This window comes from Rattus norvegicus, chromosome 1, assembly GCF_021556685.1.
Source record: "Rattus norvegicus strain SHRSP/BbbUtx chromosome 1, alternate assembly SHRSP_T2T, whole genome shotgun sequence".
NCBI lineage: Eukaryota > Metazoa > Chordata > Mammalia > Rodentia > Muridae > Rattus > Rattus norvegicus.
In genome coordinates this window covers 60,091,531-60,112,312 of record NC_141534.1, presented here as the reverse complement: position 1 = coordinate 60,112,312, position 20,782 = coordinate 60,091,531, and the positions used below count along the sequence as shown (strand labels likewise).

General features: G+C 42.2%; 1 pseudogene; it reads right to left on the bottom strand.

The window, feature by feature from the left end:
* The window catches only part of LOC148007050 (sperm motility kinase Y pseudogene), an 86,804-nt pseudogene that overhangs the window by 13,135 nt on the left and 52,887 nt on the right, over window positions 1–20,782 (bottom strand).

Here is a 20,782-nt window from a genome sequence, read left to right as displayed (position 1 = left end):
CCACTGTCACTGCAAATGCACTGTCTCATGATATTCACTGTTGCTGGACCAGTAGTGTGGCAGCACATTCATTTTTGCCAAGCCCCTCCACTGACGCAAGACTTCCACTTTTGTAGCACCTTCACTGTCCAAGCAAACCAACTCCTGCAGGATCTCCATTGTCTCAGGGCATTCACTAATGCCAGCTCTCCAATGTTGTAGGATATCCACTTTCACAACAGCTAGAATCTTGCAGGACCTCTACTGGCAAAGACAGTCCACTGCTGCTGGCTCTCTACGGTCAGTGCCAATGCACCGATTCATGACCTCCATTGTCACAGGACCTCCACTTTTGTAGGACCTTCACTGTCCAGGCAAACTGTAGGATCTCCAGTGTCTCAGGACATTTACTGGTGCAGAGCCTCCCTTTATTCCAGACTTCAACTATTCCAAGGTCATCTACACTGTCTTAGGACCTCCAATATTGCAGGACCTTAATGTCCCAGGACCTCAGGTGACATAGCACCTCCATTGTCCCAACACCCTTACTGTCCCAAAACCTCAATTTTCCCACGACCTATTCAGTTGCATGACCTCCAAAGTTGGAAGAACTGCACGGTATGAGAGCCTCAACTGTTGCAGGACCTCCAATGTTGTAGGAACACAATATTCCTACACTGGACCTACACTGTCCATCACATTCACTTTCCTAGCACCTCCACTCTCACAGGACCTACACTGTTGCAGGAACTCCATTGTCTGAGCACCTGCATGTCTCAGGACCTCGAATGATCCAGAACCTCTAATGGTGCCGGACCTCCACTGTCACCAGACTTCAACTGTCTCAGCACATCCACTCTATCACCAACTAGACTTTTGCAGAACTTCTACTGGAAGAGGATCTCCATTGTGGCTGGTCTTACATTGTCTAAGGCCTCCACTATCACAGACTTTCAGATGAATTTGTAAAGCTGTAGAACTTCAAAGAGCTCCGTGAGAAGGTATAGACGTGTCTCAGACTCAATTCCTTGGTGAAGCAATATGATGTTGGGGTGGATTAATATCTTCATTATATTTGCCATGGTCTGGTCTGGATGGCATCCTTGCTGCTTCTTTCCATGCATTTTGATAACCATTGTAGCAGTACTTCCACTGTCCCAGAACCTGCACTACCCTAAGAACTCCCTTGTCACAGGACATCCACTGTGGTAGTACCTCGGCTGTCAGGAAACTCCACAGACTCAGTACCTCCAAACTGCAAGATCTCTACTGGCACAGGAATTCTACTGTCCCTGAACATCCACTGTCACAGCACTTCAACTGTTTCAAGGACCTCTGTTGTCGCAAGACCTCCTATATCACGGTTATAAGGACCTGCATTGTCAAAAGACCTCCATTGTCTCAGCCCTTCCACTTTCTCAGGACCTCCAAGCTGCAGGAACTCTACTGGCACAGGTTATCCATTGACACTGCTTTTCCACTGTTGCAGGACCTCAACTGTTATAAGGACCTCCACTGTGGCAGGACCTTCAGTGTCTCATCAACTTCACGGTGAGCAACACCAATGTGCAAGATATCTACTAGCACAGGATATGCACAGGATCTATACTTAGACTGTTGCAGTACCTTAACTGTTGCAGGACCTCCAATTTAGAACATGCACTCTTTTAGCAGCCAGACTTTTGCAGGACCTCTACTGGCACAATAATTCCTCTGTTGTTGGACCTCCACCGTCAGTTCAATGGCACTGACTCATGACATCCACTGTTGCAGGACCTTCAATGTTGAAGGATGTTCACTGTTGCAGGGCATTCCCTGTCAAAGGACCTCTGTTGATGCGGGATCTCCACTTTCACTGTTCTAGCAAACCAACTATTGCAGAACCTACAGTGTTGGAACAACTGCATTGTATCAGGACATTTACTGTTGCATGACCTGTAGTGTGGAAACACCCCCATTTTTACCAGATCTCAGCTGTCCCAGGCCCATCTCCACTGACTGAGGACCTCCAATAATGCAGGACATCCAATATTTCAGGACCTCAAATGTGCCAGGACCTCAACTGATGAAGGATGTCCAATATCGCAGCACCAAAACAGTCACAGGACCTCCATTGTCCCATCACCTTTACTGTCCCAGCACCTCCACTCTCACATGACCTACCATGGTGCACAAACTCCAATGTCCGAGCAACTGCACTGTCTCAGGACCTCGATTGTTCCAGAACCTCCAATGGTGCAGGACCTCCACTGTCACCAGATCTCCACTGTCTTAGAACATCCACTCTATCACCAACTGGACTTGTGTAGAACCTCTCCTGGCACAGCATCTCCATTGTGCCTGGTCTGACATTGTTTCAAAACTTCAGCTATCACAGGAATTCCACTGTAGCAGGACCTCCTCTGTCTAAAGACAACCCCTATTGCAGGACCTTTACTGTGCAAAGAACTCCACTGTTGCAGGACATCCATTCTTGCAACACCTGCATTGTCTCAGGACCTCCTCTGTACCAATCCCATCTCCAATGTCTCAGGATGCCCACTCTTTCAGGACCTCCACTGTTGCATGATCTTGAATGTAAAAGGACCTTCGCTATCTCAGTGCCTCCACTGTTGCACGAACTACAATGTCTCTCAGTGCCTCCACTGTTGAAGGACCTACAATGTCACGGGTGCTGCACTGTTTTATCAACACCACTATCACTTATTACAAGGCTTTGCTGGTTATTTATTTTGAAGCTTAATGGAGAATGATGTTACTTTTGACAAAATAAGAATTTGTTCCAAACCGCTTGTGATTAATTGCCATATGTGCAAGGATCAGTTGCCCCTAGAAGATTGCATGAATCCATAGGCCTCTAGACCTCACCTTGTGGGAACCGTTTCCTTTTGGTGGTGATACCGTCCTGGTAAAGGAATGGGGTAACAGGACAACTCTGAAGTCTGGGGTACACATCAGTCATATTGAGTCCTTGTTCGGAAGAGGAGAAATCTAGAAGAGGGAGAAGAATTGGCAGAAGAATCATACAGTACTTAAAAAGTTAAGACAGAAACGATTTTGCAGAAATGGATACCAGAGACAGAGCTAAGCAACACAGAGCAAACTGGGTAGAACAAAGCACAAAGGTACCTGTCCTTGCCTGCCTGCCGCTTATTTTTTGGATGCTGTCTCCAGCCCTCATTTCTCAGGAGAGATACTGTCCTGTCCCCGGAGAGTTTTCTTGCTTGATTGAGCACAGGAACACTGCTTCATTTGGATATTCCTAATTTCTTGGACCATCCCTTGAATCCTCTTAGCCAGCCACTGATGGGGACAGACTCGCCCTCTCCTCATGCACAGAGAGATAATAGGTTGTGTTCTGTGTTATCATTGATGCTTCTGTTCGGCCTGAGGCTGCTTGTTGAATGAAGGAAGAAGACACTCTGCCATGTATGTTTTGTCCAGGTCATCTGTAGTGGCCTGAGAAGAAAGCCAGTCCCAGTGGTTCTTCTGAAAGCTCTATGACTAGAATATGGACAAAGGCATAAATGAGGCCATGGGGTTGACAAGTCCAATGTGTCAATGGTGGGTTGGTTTCCACTCCTCTGCAGTCCAGTCCTAGAGGGACAGCAGCATAATCATTAAGGGTAGGGAATGGAGCCATTACTAGACTCACTGTCTGAGCCTGGGTATGAAGCCAGGCATCAGAATTGCCTGTCCTTCCAGTAAGCAGTTGGATGCCATGATCCGCTTAGACTTTCTTTGATGTAAAGAATCTTTGTCTTGTGTTTTGAATGGAACATGTTGCACTACTTCCAAAATTCCAGGGTGTGGCCTGAGAGGTATCATTTCTTCATAGGGATTTGGGAAACGCTCCCAATCTTCTTTGAAACAGGGGTGCATTATCATGTCTATGACTGATATTTCTGGGTTTGACTGTTATTAAATGCTAAACAGGTCATCTAGCTCTCTTGACACCCCACAGTGGTCAAGATGCACACCTGCCACAACCTGTCTTTTCAGCTCTTATATTAAAACAGAGGTAACTTTTTCAGCTACCATAAAATGTAAGACTAACATTCATATGTGGTTCTTTGGACCATCATAAGTATAACCCAGGAAGAGTTCAGGGGCATCAAAAGTGTTAGCACCATAGTACAGGTTCAGCATTTGCTCTGGTTTGTCTTGGGTACTAAGGCCAATGTCGATGATTTTGACTTTATTGTTCTTATCCACCATTTTATTTGTTTTGAAGTCCTGTATTTATTCTGTGCCCCTGACAGTAGATCCAGGCTGCTAATATCTGCATAAGTATTTCCCATGCCTTGTCTTTCACTATGTAGCCATACTTTCAGATACATTTATGAAGACATTGAATCTCACACAGCTCCATGACAAGGTATCTACTTGTTTTCGTCTCAATTATTGAAGATGATGTTGGAGTGGTTAACCACAATTGTCATCATTGCCATGGTCATTATTGGATGGCATAAGTGCTTCTTCATCACAAGGACTTGGAGGCCACTGTAGCAGGACATCCACTGTCTTAGCACCTGCTTTTTCCCCACACCTCCACTGTGCTGACTGTCCAAGCCTATTTTGTGCTGTCTTGCCTGTGAACTTCCTGCCTTTGCAGAAGGAAGTAGGATGCCATGGTCTGGTTATAATTTTGTTCAGTTGAAGTGTCCTTAGTTTCCAGCACTTGGAATCCTATATATTCCATTGCTCTTATACTTACAGGGTCTGGCCTGAGGGGGATCTGTTGCTCATAGGGATTTGGGAACTGCGTCTATCCTTAGTTGAACTAGGGTTGCATCATGACCACAGTGACTATTGGCCTATATCTAGGGTTGGCTGTCATTAGGAGGCTAAGTTGGTCCTTCTGACACCACACCAGAGGCACCACACACTCCTGCTACAACCTGTCTTCTCAACTCTAGAATGAAGAGAGAGTCAAATGTAAACTTTCTGACTGCCATGAAATATAAAACTCCACCTAAGCGTCAAATTTAGTTCTTTGGAACGTCATAAAATTTGCCAAAGAAGAGTTCAGGAACACAAAAAGTATAAGCACTGCAGTGCTGGTTCATCATTTACCCTGATTGGAATGGGATACTAAGGCCAAAGTTGGTAATTTTGACTTTCCCATTGATGTACAACACAATATTCTTTGGCTTTAGGAGCCTGTGAAATATTGTGTGCCCATAGCAGTAGCTCATCACAGCTATTATTTACACAATATTTTGCTGGCCTTGCCTTGCTCTAGATAGCCATACTTTTGGGTGTATTTGTAAAGCTGTTGCCCTTCAACCAGCTCCATGAATAGATGTATTGTTTTGGTCTAAATTACTTGAAGAATCGAGATGATGTTGGGGTGATCAGCCATCATCATCACTTCCATGGTCATTGCTGGCTGGCATTATTTCTTCTCTAATACAAGGACTTTGTTGGACACTGTCACAGGAACACCAGTGTGGTAGAAACTCTGTTGTCAAATCAACTCCACATTCTCAGGGCCTCCAAATTGCAGGGCCTCTCCTGGCACAGGACATACACTTTCCCTGTACTTCTACTCTCACAGAGTCTCAACTTTTCAGGACCTGAACTATTGTAGGACCTTCACTGTTGCAGAAAATTGATTCTCTCAGCAACTAGTATGTTGCAGGACCTCAGCTCGCAGAGAAATTCCACTGCCGCAGGACCTGCAATGTCAATGTAAATCTAGAGTCTCAAGACCTCCACTGTTGCAGGAGCTCCAGTGTTGTAGGATGTCCAATTTTGCAGGGCCATCACTGTCAAAGGACCTCCTCTGTCACAGCCTAGACCTTCAGACTTAACTGTAAAACTAGTGGCATTCAAGTAGCACCATGACAAGGTATTATCTTGTCTCAGACTCAATTACTTGCGTAGTGAAATGAAGTTAGAGTGGTCAAAAATCATCATCGTTACAAGCACTTTGATGTGCACTGTAGCAGGACATCCACTGTTCCATTGTGGCTTCTGTCCCAGTACCTCCACTATCACTGGACCTCCAGTGTCATAGGACCTTCTCACTAACAGCGGCTGCATTGTCAGGACCCTCAATTTTCAGGACATCTACTGTCACAGTATGTGTACTGTTGCTGGACTTTCATTGTCACTGCACCTAAACTGTCACAAGGTCATCCAGTGTCACAGAGCAATGTCTCAGCACCTCTACTCTCCCAGGACCCCACAATCACAGGACCTCCAATAACTCAGGAAATCCAAGTTCCATTACCTCAACTGGCACAGCGTGTCCACCCACTGATGTTGGACTTTCACTGTGGTAGCACCTCAACTATCACATGAAGCCCACTATTGAATGACCTCCACTTTTCAGGACATCTATTTCCTCTGAAACTAGAATTGGCAGGACCTCCTTTGTCACAGTATGTCTACTGTCGAAGCAGTTCCACTATCACAGGACCTCTAGTGCTGCAAGGCTTTCACTATTATAGCATTTCTATTGTCGCCACACCTCTACTGGCTCTCCTACACCTGTACTGTCCCATCACCTCCTAGGTCAAAGATCCTGACTCGTGCATCAATTGAAGTTTTTCAAGACCTCCACTGTAGCAGCATATCCACTGTCCCAGCTGCTACTCCACTGTCACAGGACCTGAACTGTCTTAGGAACTCCACTGTTACAGGACCTCAACTGATGAAGCACCTCAACTGTCACAGTACCTCCACTCTTGCAGTACCTCCAAAAACTCAGCCACTCCACTGTCACAAGTCTTCCAATTTGAAGGAACTCGAATGTTGCTGCACCTCCACAGTTGTCGAAGCACCATTGATATTACACTTTGCCTGTCCTGGGACCTCCATAGCTTCTACTCTATATTCTGAGGACCTCAACTGTTGAAGCACATCCACTGTCCCAGGACCTCCATTGACAATGGACCTCATTGTGTCAGGAACACCACTTTTGCTTGGTCTGTCCCTAAAGCCTCTGGGCTGGCACTAGCTGAGGACAGACTTTCTCCCTACTGAGGCATACCAGGAGAGTAGATTGGCTTCTGTGTTCTTATTGCCATTGTTCTTCTCAGTGAGGCTGATTATTTAGTGTATTCAGGTGACACTGGAGGCATGGATGCATGTTTCTCCAGTGTGGGTGTCATCTGGAGTGGCCTGAAGAGAGAAGGGCAGCACCAGCTCTTATGCCTAATCATGGACCAGTTTATGGCCGCAGGGAAACAGAAAGCCATTGGAGGATGATGAGACCAGTGTGCTTAGGGTGGTGTAGCTTCCACTCCTCTTGAGCCCAAAGGGAATGAATCGTTATCATCAAGGGTAGGGAATAACTGAACTCAATGTGTGAGCCTCTGTTGTTCAGCCTTGTACCTGGAGAACTTGCCAGGACAGTAAGCAACATGATCCCATGGGTTGATTATACATTGTAATATCTTAGGCTCTGGACTCAATATGTTCCATGTCGTCCACAATTACAGGGTCTTGTGTGATGGAGCTCAGTCCTCATAGGGATTTGAGAAAGCCTTCCGGTCTTCCTTTAACCAGCGGTACATCATCACATCAGTGACTGTCATCCTATATTTCATGTTGAGTATCATTAAGAGGCTAAGCAGGTTATCCATCTCTTCTAACACCCAACAGGTGGCAGAATACAATTGCCACAACAAGTCTTTTCAAATCTAGTATGAATACAGAGTAAAGATCTTAACTTTTTAAGTACCATGTAAAACTAAGGTCCAAATGTCATTTTGTGGACTATCATAAAGTTTGCTGGGCAAGAGTTCAGGAGTTCCAAAAGACAAAGCACCACAGTGCCAGTTCAGCATTGCCCTGGTTCAACTTGTGTTCTAAGGCGAAAGAAAGTCTATGATTTTAACTTATCCATTTATGTCCAACATAATGTTATATGGTTTGAGTTCCCTGTGTACTATACCGTGCTCATGCATTAGCTCACAGTTGCTCTAATTTGCCTAAATATTTGCCTGACTTTATCCTCCTCTACCTTACCCCCATTTTCTGGTGTTTTCATAAAACTGTTGTCCTTCAATGAGCTCTTACTTGGGGAAATAAGATGCTGTTCAGGTGGTCGACCATCATCATTGTCTCTGCCTTGGTCATGAGTGGCTGGCACCATTGCTTCTTTAGAAGCAGTTTGATGGTCATGGGGCTGCCAGGGAGCTGATGGTGTGGTATTGGGACCTTGGGGTTGCTCCTGTGTCCCATGGTCCTTAAGTCTTTGTATTGACAGTGGAAGTATACCTCCTCAGAGATTCTGCTCAGGTCTAGGGTATTGTAACTCCTCCTTACTATGTGTAAGCATTGTAGTTAAAAACTACAAATATTCCCTAGAAATAACTTAATAAGAATAGAATAAAAATGATGAAAAAGATGTAGTGAAATTACTATATGTGTTAACTCAAAATGAGCAAAATGTCTTGTGGATTGCTCTTTGTATTTTTGCTTTCCCAACAGGGTGGACCTGTAGTGCAATAAATAGATTACATATTCAGATGATGTCAGGTGAAATAGTAATTAGCCAAATAAAGGTTACTTCCTCTGATTGGACAATGGAAGGAAAAGGTAGAGCAGAATGCATTGGAAAAGGGAGAGAAAGAAAAATAGAGATGGAGGATGTGGGCAAGAAGTAGATGGAGGAGGAAGAGGTTGAAAATGGAGCAGACCCCTGTGGCCTGGAGGAGCCACAAGTAGCTAGAGATTTCATAAATGGGCAATAGAGTAGTGTAGAGTTGTATTTGTCCAATCTAATCGCACACTTTGTCGTTATATTATTGAGTTTTCTGTTCCTTGCATTGGCGTTTTTGGTTTGGAGATTTACCCATGTAAATCTGGTTAGTATAAACCTCTGGTATTTTCATTTCAAATGACTAAGGCATGTCCTGTGAGAGGAACTTTACCCAGCCTTCTGCAGGCCAGCCAGAGGGTGTGGGTGGGATGAGAAATGCAACAGCACTCCAGGCACTTCAGTAAAAATTTGATTGGTTAAAGTAGCAAACTAACAGCAGGAACCAAGACAAGATGGCTGCATAGAACTAGCCATGTAGGGTGAACCTAACCACTGATACCAGAGCATAGAATGAATTAGCATGGGTTTAATTTAAAATTACATGCAATAGATGACGTCGAGTGTGGTAGTCAACAATCCACTAGGGAGTTAGGATTCTTGTCCTAGGGATGAGAGAATTAGATTCCTGAATGAGCAGAGATGAGTCAAGGGACTCCAACACATTGGAATCTTAAACACAGGGATAGACAGACCCAAATCAGGCTCTGAGTTCTCCTCCTGTAAAAAGAGTCAGTATAATGAATGGCTCCAGGCAGAGAGGGAAAGTAAAGGGTGCCTGTTTTTAATAAAGTTTGGTTTATTTGTTGCTAATTTGGATTAATTGGATAGAAGAGGACACAATTTTGGCCTCAGTCACCTGGGGAATTCCTCCTGAGGTTCAGAGCTAACTCAGGGAAAATGGGCCCAGATTATCTGGGAGCTCCTGCTGTGCAGAGAGAAGCTGAGCTAACAGAAAAACTACAACCTGCAAAGCAGACAACAGAGATTGGATGAGGATAAAATCCTCTAGGAAAGTCTCAGTGTCTCACAGGATCCTCCTGTTCTCTCAAAAGTGGGTTCAATATCCTGGCCTGGCAGATTAGAAAAGGCCGGAAAGAAAGGTTTCTACTGTGCTTGTTTGGTTTAGTTACTTTGTTGAGGAGTTAATTTTCAAAATGTGTGTGATTTTGAATTTTCTGGTTATTTTACTATTTTCCTGGGAAAGATGTCAAGCTAAAAATCTTTCTGGTTACTGGCTAAAGGACATGCTAGTTTGGGAGAAAGACCTTATGTTTCTGCTTATAGGAAAAGTAATTAGGCCATGGACTCCTTCCAGACTTCTCTGGATCAGAAAGGGCAGAGGGAGCCACCCTGAAGAACTAGAAAATTCTAGGGAACCAAACAAGAAAGGTAAAGATTCCTTATGCCATCCTTCACAAGGCATGAGCAAAGACTTATGATTGTTTATTATTAAATTTGGCTCATAAAAAGACTATCTTTTCACATGCTCAAACAAAGAGCAATTTCATCTTGAGTAGTCAAGGTATTTTATGTTAAACTGGTTCACAATCGGCTTAGCAATCGAGCCTTAGGATGCAGAGTAACAAGTGCATAGAAGTAGCCATGGAGGCGTGAAACTCTGATGCCTGTGTTTAGCCAGACTTAGTGCTGGGTTATTTTAAAATTGCATGTAGCATAATGTGCTTGAAATGAACTAAAATCAAAGTTAGAAAAATAGAATATATATCATGGAAAGATATCAGGGAAAAGGCTAAAAACAAAAATCCCAAGTAAAATCCAAACAAATAACCAACTTTATATTCTGTTCAGCAGAGTCATGAAGCTCTCTAGAAGGAGACAAGAGAGGATGCAGCTGTTGGGCTATCTCAGGCAAACTCTGCACCAGAGCACCTGTTCAAAGAGATTAGGGCATCATTACTGTATCATGGATGTTTACTGGGAGAATTGAATGAATTAACAGCTGAGTTGTGGAATTCTATAGATCTATAAAATAATCCGCAGTGGATAATACAAAGTTATGAAATATCTTCCAGCTTCTTAATCAGAACTATAAATTTTCAATGTAGCCCATGGATGCTGAGGGTAACTGTGATTTCAAGGTCATTTCCAATCATCTATGTTAAGTGTTTTGACTCAAGGAAAGTGGCATTGCCATAGATGAAATCAGTTAAAGGCATATTTATTTCTGCTTTGCCAAGTAACTGGACAAAAGTCAGTTCAAAAAGTTGCCATTATTGAGTGTACTTTTTTCCTCTCAGTTACTTCATGTATTTTCTCACTTATTTAAATTTCCATACATCTATACAGTAAAATATGGTCTTATCAACCCTAACTTCTCTCCTCCAAATTCTAAAAGATTCCTCTCAGAATCCCCCTTTTGACTCTATAGCCCTGGTTAGTCTGGGACTGGCTGTGTAAATCAGATTAGTCTAGAACTCACAGAGGTCCACCGGAATCAGATCCTGGGTTAAAAGTCAGCACCACTAAACCACCCCTCTGTGTGTGTGTGTGTGTGTGTGTGTGTGTGTGTGTGTGTGTGTGTACAGAAATACACATAAACACATTTTTTGTATCTCATTAAGCCCTGTTAGACCTTGTCGGGCTTGCATACTGTGTATACAGCTGTTCACTGGGAGTCGTACCAATGGCCTTCCCCCAAGGAAGAATGAATTTCTATCAGCTGCTGTTAACTGCAGCTCCTCATTTGATGCAAGGGCTTATAATTTCTTCTCCCACCCATGCATGATGTGCAGACAAATGCCACATCTGTCACTTTACTCGGTTAACATATACTAATAAAATGTTGTGGTGTTTTCAAATTTATATGTATACATATATATGTATATGTATATGTATATATATATATATATATATATATATATATTGTGCATGTATAATGACACATCGTATATACTCGTAGTGGCTATTCCTGGTTGTGAACTTGACTATAAGTGGAATGAACTACAACCCAGAATTGTAAAGCTCACCTTTGATCCTGATGTTGAGGCTGGGAGATACAAGTTTCTGAACTGCATCTTGGCATGGAGATCATGAGGCAAAGTGGCTAGGAATCTCAGGAGCTTAAGGCAAGGAGGTCTCTGAGTTCAAGGTCACCTGGGACAAAGCAAGTCCCAGATCCAGCTGTGGTTGTATGCACCTTTAACCTGGGACACACCTTCTGCTGGGGATTTACATGAGGACATTGGAAGAAGGAAGAGTCTCTCTTTTTCACCTGCCTGTCTGCCTGCCTTGTGGGACTGAGCCGGTGCTAGATCCTTGGACTACCATTCATACCTGCTGCTGATCATGGTTGGGGAGTTGGACTACAGACTGCAAGTCATCAACAAATTGTCTCTCTGTACAGAGATTACCCATAAGTTCTGTGACTCTAAAGAACCCTATATAAGACAATTCTCTTTTATGATATATAATTTCTATTTATATATTAATGTACAATGTAATTTATTATTTTATTCATAATTTTATTACACACATCCATATATTTATATGTAAATAAAACACAGGTTGTATGCCTATGAAACAGTAACACACTGCATACTTGATGACTGCTGCCTTGTCCCTACTCCCTACTGCAGGGGAGAAAATGGACCAGTCTCACCAATGAAAAAGGTAAACTAAAATGTTAACTACTGGGTGGAAATACAGATGGTGTGCATATAAAATAACATCTTCTTGATTCCTTCTTTAGAAATTTTTCTTCATTTCTTGAAGTCACTTTTTATGATACATTATTATATGATGTACTATCTCACAGTTATTAAGGTAAGTTATTTTTATTGTTAGTACAAAAGTATACACATAATGTTTGCTAATTCCAGTAATGTCCGGGTAAGGCTTCATGCACATGACTGCATTGTATAATATTTCCCTATGTGATCCAAAAACTCTTTTGTTGTTATATTATGATCTCTAAGCAGAATATTGATGATCCTGAAATTATATACAATACCTAAGATTTTTCTCAAACATTTCATTAGCTTTCCATAGAATGCTATTGTAAGTGCATTTGACTGTTCAGTTCCAGGGTATGAATTCCAGTAGAGTACTTTCTTGATAATATTTCCTTACAAAATGCTGTTAACTGCTTCCTCCAAGAAGTTAATTTCTTGTTTTAAAATTTATAAATTATGTTTAAATGGAAGATAGAGAAGGCAGATGCTGGATTATATAGTTCCAAGCTGGTTTTCTGTCCTGATGTGGGTAAGGGCTGGTCACTTGTTATGTTTCTCATTCCTTTAGATTTGTAGCTGTTTTAGACTTTATAAATAATCATTTTGAGTATTCCAAGTCCATAGGCATTTTCTGACCCAATTGTCCATTTTACAGGAGTATTTTTCTTAGAAGTTTGGAACCATAAAATAGAAATTTTCCTAACTAGTCAAGATTCCAGGGTATATGTGGGTAGGATTTTGGTCATTTCCTGCTGTGTGATTTCATTGTGCTGTTCTGACCTTGTTTTTGCATAGGGTGCTGGCCGGTATAAACTGGAAATGTATGTTAAGTCGTTGTCCAAGGCAGTGTTGCAGATGTGGCCAGTATTTGTTTTAAAGGAATCAGTGAAGGGCATTCTGCACTCGAGCTTTGTGAAAAAGTGTGCAGATGCTCATGGCTGTGGATGCCGTGTGGTGTGAAGAACACTGCAGTTCATTGAATATGGTGTGAGGAATGCTGCTGTGCACTGACTGTGTTGTGTGAGGAATGCTGCTGTGCACTGACTGTGTTGTGTGAGGAATGCTGCTGTGCACTGACTGTGTGGTGTGAGGAATACTGCTGAGCACTGACTGTGTGGTGTGAGGAATGCTGCTGTGCACTGACTGTGTGGTGTGAGGAATGCGGCTGTGCACTGACTGTGTGGTGTGAGGAATGATGCTGTGTACTGACTGTGTGGTGTGAGGGATGCTGCTGTGCATGGACTGTGTGGTGTGAGGAATGCTGCTGTGCATTGATGCTGCCTTTTTTCCCCACTGTTTTTTTTTATTAATTTGAGTATTTCTTATTTACATTTCTAGTGTTATTCCCTTTCCCGGTTTCCGGGCAAACATCCCCCTCCCCCCTTCCCTTCTTTATTGGTGTTCCCCTTCCCATCCTCCCCACATTGCCACCCTCCCCCCAACAATCTAGTTCACCGGGGGTTCAGTCTTAGCAGGACCCAGGGCTTCCCCTTCCATTGGTGCTCTTACTAGGATATTCATTGCTACCTATGAGGTCAGAGTCCAGGGTCAGTCCATGTATAGTATTTAGGTAGTGGCTTAGTCCCTGGAAGCTCTAGTTGCTTGGCATGGTTGTTCATATGGGGTCTCGAGCCACTTCAAGCTCTTCCAATTCTTTCTCTGATTCCTTCAACGGGGGTCCTATTCTCAGTTCAGTGGTTTGCTGCTGGCATTCGCCTCTGTGTTTGCTGTATTCTGGCTGTGTCTCTCAGGAGCGATCTACATCCGGCTGTCAGCCTGCACTTATTTGCTTCATCCATCTTGTCTAATTGGATGGCTGTATATGTATGGGCCACATGTGGGGCAGGCTCTGAATGGGTGTTCCTTCTGTGTCTGCTTTAATCTTTGTCTCTCTATTCCCTGTCAAGTGTATTCTTGTTCCCCTTTTAAAGAAGGAGTGAAGCATTCACATTTTGATCATCTGTCTTGAGTTTCATTTGTTCTAGGCATCTAGGGTAATTCAAGCCTTTGGGCTAATAGCCACTTCTCAGTGAGTGCATACCATGTGTGTTTTTCTGTGATTGGGTTACCTCACTCAGGATGATATTTTCCAGTTCCACCCGTTTGCCTACGAATTTCATAAAGTCATTGTTTTTGATAGCTGAGTGATATTCCATTGTGTAGATGTACCACATTTTCTGTATCCATTCCTCTGTTGAAGGGCATCTGGGTTCTTTCCAGCTTCTGGCTATTATAAATAAAGGCTGCGATGAACATTGTGGAGCACGTGTCTTTTTTATATGTTGGGGCATTTTTGGGGTATATGCCCAAGAGAGGTATAGCTGGATCCTCAGGCAGTTCAATGTCCAATTTTCTGAGGAACCTCCAGACTGATTTCCAGAATGGTTTACCATTCTGCAATCCCACCAACAATGGAGGAGTGTTCCTCTTTCTCCACATCCTCGCCAGCATCTGCTGTCACCTGAGTTTTTGATCTTAGCCATTCTCACTGGTGTGAGGTGAAATCTCAGGGTTGTTTTGATTTGCGTTTCCCTTATGACTAAAATGTTGAACATTTCTTTAGATGTTTCTCAGCCATTCGGCATTCCTCAACTGTGAATTTTTTGTTTAGCTCTGAACCCCATTTTTAATAGGGTTATTTGTCTCCCTGCGGTCTAATTTCTTGAGTTCTTTGTATATTTTGGATATAAGGCCTCTATCTGTTGTAGGATTGGTAAAGATCTTTTCCCAATCTGTTGGTTGCCGTTTTGTCCTAACCACAGTGTCCTTTGCCGTACAGAAGCTTTGCAGTTTTATGAGATCCCATTTGTCGATTCTTGATCTTAGAGCATAAGCCATTGGTGTTTTGTTCAGGAAATTTTTTCCAGTGCCCATGTGTTCCAGATGCTTCCCTAGTTTTTCTTCTATTAGTTTGAGTGTATCTGGTTTTATATGGAGGTCCTTGATCCACTTGGACTTAAGCTTTGTACAGGGTGATAAGCATGGATCGATCTGCATTCTTCTACATGTTGCCCTCCAGTTGAACCAGCACCATTTGCTGAAAATGCTATCTTTTTTCCATTTGATGGTTTTGGCTCCCTTGTCAAAAATCAAGTGCCCATAGGTGTGTGGGTTCATTTCTGGGTCTTCAAATCTGTTCCATTGGTGTATCTGTCTGTCTCTGTACCAATACCATGCAGTTTTTATCACTATTGCTCTGTAATACTGCTTGAGTTCAGGGATAGTGATTCCCCCTGAAGTCCTTTTATTGTTGATGATAGTTTTAGCTATCCTGGGTTTTTTGTTATTCCAGATGAATTTGAAAATTGTTCTGTCTAACTCTTTGAAGAATTGTATTGGTATTTTGATGGGGATTGCATTGCATCTGTAGATCGCTGTTGGTAAAATGGCAATTTTTACTATATTAATCCTGCCAATCCATGAGCATGGGAGATCTTTCCATCTTCTGTGGTCTTCTTCAATTTCTTTCTTCAGCGTCTTGAAGTTCTTATTGTACAAATCTTTTACTTGCTTGGTTAAAGTCACACCGAGGTACTTTGGTATTTGGGTCTATTAAGAAGGGTGGTGTTTCCCTAATTTCTTTCTCGGCTTGTTTCTCTTTTGTGTAGAGGAAGGCTACTGATTTATTTGAGTTAATTTTATACCCAGCCACTTTGCTGAAGTTGTTTATCAGCTTTAGTAGTTCTCTGGTGGAGCTTTTGGGATCACTTAAATATACTATCATATCATCTGCAAATAGAGATATTTTGATTTCTTCTTTTCCAACCTGTATCCACTTGACCTCCTCTTGTTGTCTGATTGCTCTGGCTAGAACTTCAAGAACTATATTGAATAAGTAGGCAGAGAGTGGGCAGCCTTGTCTAGTCCCTGATTTTAGTGGGATTGCTTCAAGTTTCTCTCCATTTAGTTTAATGTTAGCAACTGGTTTGCTGTATATGGCTTTTACTATGTTTATGTATGTGCCTTGAATTCCTATTCTTCCCAGGACTTTTATCATGAAGGGGTGTTGAATTTTGTCAAATGCTTTCTCAGCATCTAATGAAATGATCATGTGGTTTTGTTCTTTCAGTTTGTTTATATAATGGATCACGTTGATGGTTTTCCGTATATTAAACCATCCCTGCATGCCTGGGATGAAGCCTACTTGATCATGGTGGATGATTGTTTTAATGTGCTCTTGGATTCGGTTTGCCAGAAATTTATTGATTATTTTTGCGTCGATATTCATAAGGGAAATTGGTCTGAAGTTCTCTTTCTTTGTTGGGACTTTGTGTGGTTTAGGTATAAGAGTAAATGTGGCTTCATAGAAGGAATTCGGTAGTGATCCATCTGTTTCAATTTTGTGGAATAGTTTGGATAATATTGGTATGAGGTCTTCTATGAAGGTCTGATAGAATTCTGCACTAAACCCGTCTGGACCTGGGCTCTTTTTGGTTGGGAGACCTTTAATGACTGCTTCTATTTCCTTAGGCGTTATGGGGTTGTTTAACTGGTTTATCTGTTCCTGATTTAACTTCGGTACCTGGTATCTGTCTAGGAAATTGTCCATTTCCTGCAGATTTTCAAGTTTTGTTGAATATAGGCTTTTATAATAAGATCTGATGATTTTTAGAATTCCCTCTGAATCTGTAGTTATGTCTCCCTTTTCATTTCTGATTTTGTTTATTTGGACACACTCTCTGTGTCCTCTCGTTAGTCTGGCTAAGGGTTTATCTATCTTGCTGATTTTCTCAAAGAACCAACTTTTGGTTCTGTTGATTCTTTCTATTTTCCTTTTTGTTTCTATTTGGTTGATTTCAGCTCTGAGCTTGATTATTTCCTGCCTTCTACTCCTCCTGGGTATATTTGCTTCTTTTTGTTCTAGAGCTTTTAGGTGTGCTGTCAAGGTGCTGACATATGCTCTTTCCTGTTTCTTTCTGCAGGCACTCAGCGCTATGAGTTTTCCTCTATAGCACAGCTTTCATTGTGTCCCATAAGATTGGGTATGTTGTACCTTCATTTTCATTAAATTCTAAAAAGTCTTTAATTTCTTTCTTTATTTCTTCCTTGACAAGGTTATCATTGAATAGAGCATTGTTCAATTTCCACGCATTCTTCCTTTATTGTTATTGAAGACCAGTTTTAGGCCGTGGTGTTCCGATAGCACGCATGGGATTATTTCTATCTTTGTGTACCTGTTGAGGTCCGTTTTTGGACCAATTATATGGTCAGTTTTGGAGGAAGTGCCATGAGGAGCTGAGAAGAAGGTATATCCTTTTGCTTTAGGATAGAATGTTCTATAAATATCTGTTAAGTCCATTTGGCTCATGACTTCTCTTAGTCTGTCTACGTCTCTGTTTAATTTCGGTTTCCATGATCTGTCCATTGATGAGAGTGGGGGTGTTGAAATCTCCTATTATTGTGTGAGGTGCAATGTGTGTTTTGAGCTTTAGTATGGTTTCTTTTACGTATGTAGGTGCCCTTGTATTTGGGGCCCAGATAGTTAGGATTGAGAGTTCATCTTGGTGGATTTTTCCTTTGATGAATATGAAGTGTCCTTCCTTATTTTTTTGATGACTTTTAGTTGAAAATTGATTGTATGTGATATTAGAATGGCTATGCCAGCTTGCTTCTTCCGACCATTTGCTTGGAAAGTTGTTTTCCAGCCTTTCACTCTGAGGTAGTGTCTGTCTTTGTCTCTGAGGTGTGTTTCCTGTAGGCAGCAGAATGCAGGGTCCTCGTTGCGTATCCAGTTTGTTAATCTATGCCTTTTTATTGGGGAGTTGAGGCCACTGATGTTGATAGATATTAATGAATAGTGATTATTGCTTCCTGTTATATTTATATTTGGATATGAGGTTATGTTTTTGTGCTTTACTTCTCTTTGTTTTGTTGCCAAGACGATTAGTTTCTTGCTTCTTCTATGGTATAGCTTGCCTCCTTATTTTGGGCTTTACCATTTATTATCCTTTGTAGTGCTGGATTTGTAGAAAGATATTGTGTAAATTTGTTTTTGTCCTGGAATATCTTGGTTTCTCCATCTATGTTAAGTGGGAGTTTTGCAGGATACAGTAACCTGGGCTGACATTTGTGTTCTCTTAGGGTCTGTATCACATCAGTCCAGGATCTTCTGGCTTTCATAGTTTCTGATGAAAAGTCTGGTGTGATTCTGATAGGTCTGCCTTTATATGTTACTTGACCTTTTTCCCTTACTGCTTTTAATATTCTTTCTTTATTTTGTGTGTTTGGTGTTTTGACTATTATGTGACGGGAGGTGTTTCTTTTCTGGTCCAATCCATTTGGAGTTCTGTAGGCTTCTTGTATGCCTATGGGTATCTCTTTGTTTAGGTTAGGGAAGTTTTCTTCTATGATTTTGTTGAAGATATTTACTGGTCCTTTGTGCTGGGAGTCTTCACTCTCTTCTATACCTATTGTCCTTAGGTTTGATCTTCTCATTGAGTCCTGGATTTCCTGTATGTTTTGGACCAGTAGCTTTTTCCGCTTTACATTATCTTTGACAGTTGAGTCAATGATTTCTATGGAATCTTCTGCTCCTGAGATTCTCTCTTCCATCTCTTGTATTCTGTTGGTGAAGCTCGTATCTACAGCTCCTTGTCTCTTCTTTTGGTTTTCTATATCCAGGGTTGTTTCCATGTGTTCTTTCTTGATTGCTTCTATTTCCATTTTTAATTCCTTCAACTGTTTGATTGTGTTTTCCTGGAATTCTTTCAGGGATTTTTGTGACTCCTCTCTATGGGCTTCTACTTGTTTATTTATATTTTCCTGGAATTCTTTCAGGGATTTTTGCGATTCCTCTCTGTAGGCTTCTACTTGTTTATTAATGTTTTCCTGTGTTTCTCTAAGGGAGTTCTTCACGTCTTTCTTGAAGTCCTCCAGCATCATGATCAAATATGATTTTGAAACTAGATCTTGCTTTTCTGGTGTGTTTGGATATTCCATGTTTGTTTTGATGGGAGAATTGGGCTCCGATGGTGCCATGTAGTCTTGGTTTCTGTTGCTTGGGTTCCTGTGCTTGCCTCGCCATCAGTTTATCTCTAGTGTTACTTTGTTCTGCTATTTCTGACAGTGGCTAGACTGTCCTATAAGCCTGTGTGTCAGGAGTGCTCTAGACCTGTTTTCCTGTTTTCTTTCAGCCAGTTGTGGGGACAGAGTGTTCTGCCTTCGGGCGTGTAGTTTTTCCTATCTATAGGTCTTCAGCTGTTCCTGTGGGCCTGTGTCTGGAGTTCACCAGGCAGGTCACTTGCAGCAGAAAAGTTGGTCTTACCTGTGGTCCTGGGGCTCAAGTTTGCTCTTGGGTTGTTGCTTATGAGCTCTCTGCGGCGGCAGCAACCAGGAAGATCTGGGGTGCCCTTTCTGGGAGCTTCCGTTCACCAGGGTTCCAGATGGAGTTTGGTGTTTTCCTCTGGCGTCAGAGATATGTGCAGAGTGCAGTCTCTTCTGGTTTCCCAGGCATGTCTGCCTCTCTGAAGGTTTAGCTCTCCCTCCCACGGGATTTGGGTGCAGAGAACTGTTTATCCGGTCTGTCCCTTCAGGTTCTGGTGGTGTCTCAGACGCAGCGGTCCAGCTGAATCTGGGCCCTCATCTGCGGGAACACAGAGGCCTTAAACAGTTTCGTATTGGGCCAGGGATGTGGGCAGGGGTGAGCAGTGTTGGTGGTCTCTTCTGCTCTGCAGCCTCAGGAGTTCTCACCTGACCAGGCAGTGAGGTCTCTCTCCCATGGGGTTTGGGAGCAGAGAGCTGCTGCGTTTCGGGATCCGCGGTTTTGGGACTCTCGGTAAACCCCGGAAGTGCCTGGTCCTAGAGGATTTTTGCCTCTCTGTGTCCTGAGTTCACCAGGCAGGTCTCTTGCAGCAGAAAAGTTGGTCTTACCTGTGGTCCCGAGGCTCAAGTTTGCTCGTGGGGTGCTGCCTATGAGATCTCCGCAGCGGCAGCAACCAGTGACGGTGCCTTTTTTCTTTTCTCCCTACACCCTTCTGGTGGCTCAGGTTGGACAACTAGGTGCCCATGACCAACTCCTCATTGTGGATGAATTTAGTCTGGTTGGACTTTCTCAGGAAAGGTATGACTAATTGGTCACTTAAACGCGTCAACTAATTGGTTAGTTTTAGTGTATTGAAGTGATAGTTTGCATTTAATTTTGAAATTTGAATTCAAAAAGAAGTGATGTAAAAGCTCTTTGTGAAGGTAAAAGCTTACCTTCACTATAACCCTATTTCTTAGAGCACATGAATCTCATTTTGGGTTCACTCATAAGAATGTATATTAGTATAGAACATTTTATTAAATAATTATATAAATATGTACACATATACTTAGAGCTTGTAAAATCTTTAAATATCTTAATGTTAATGTTATAGAATAGAATATATTTACCTGTTTTATAATTAATTATCATAAGTGATGTGGACAGGACATAATCTTCTGAAAGTCTGGTTTATTTCCCCAAACAGCAACCAGGCTGAGGAACCTAAGCACAAGTATTCTGAACATAGACTCCTCTATGACAGTGAGCGCTGTTTCTTTATATTTTCTTCCTAGGGCAGCAGAACTCATG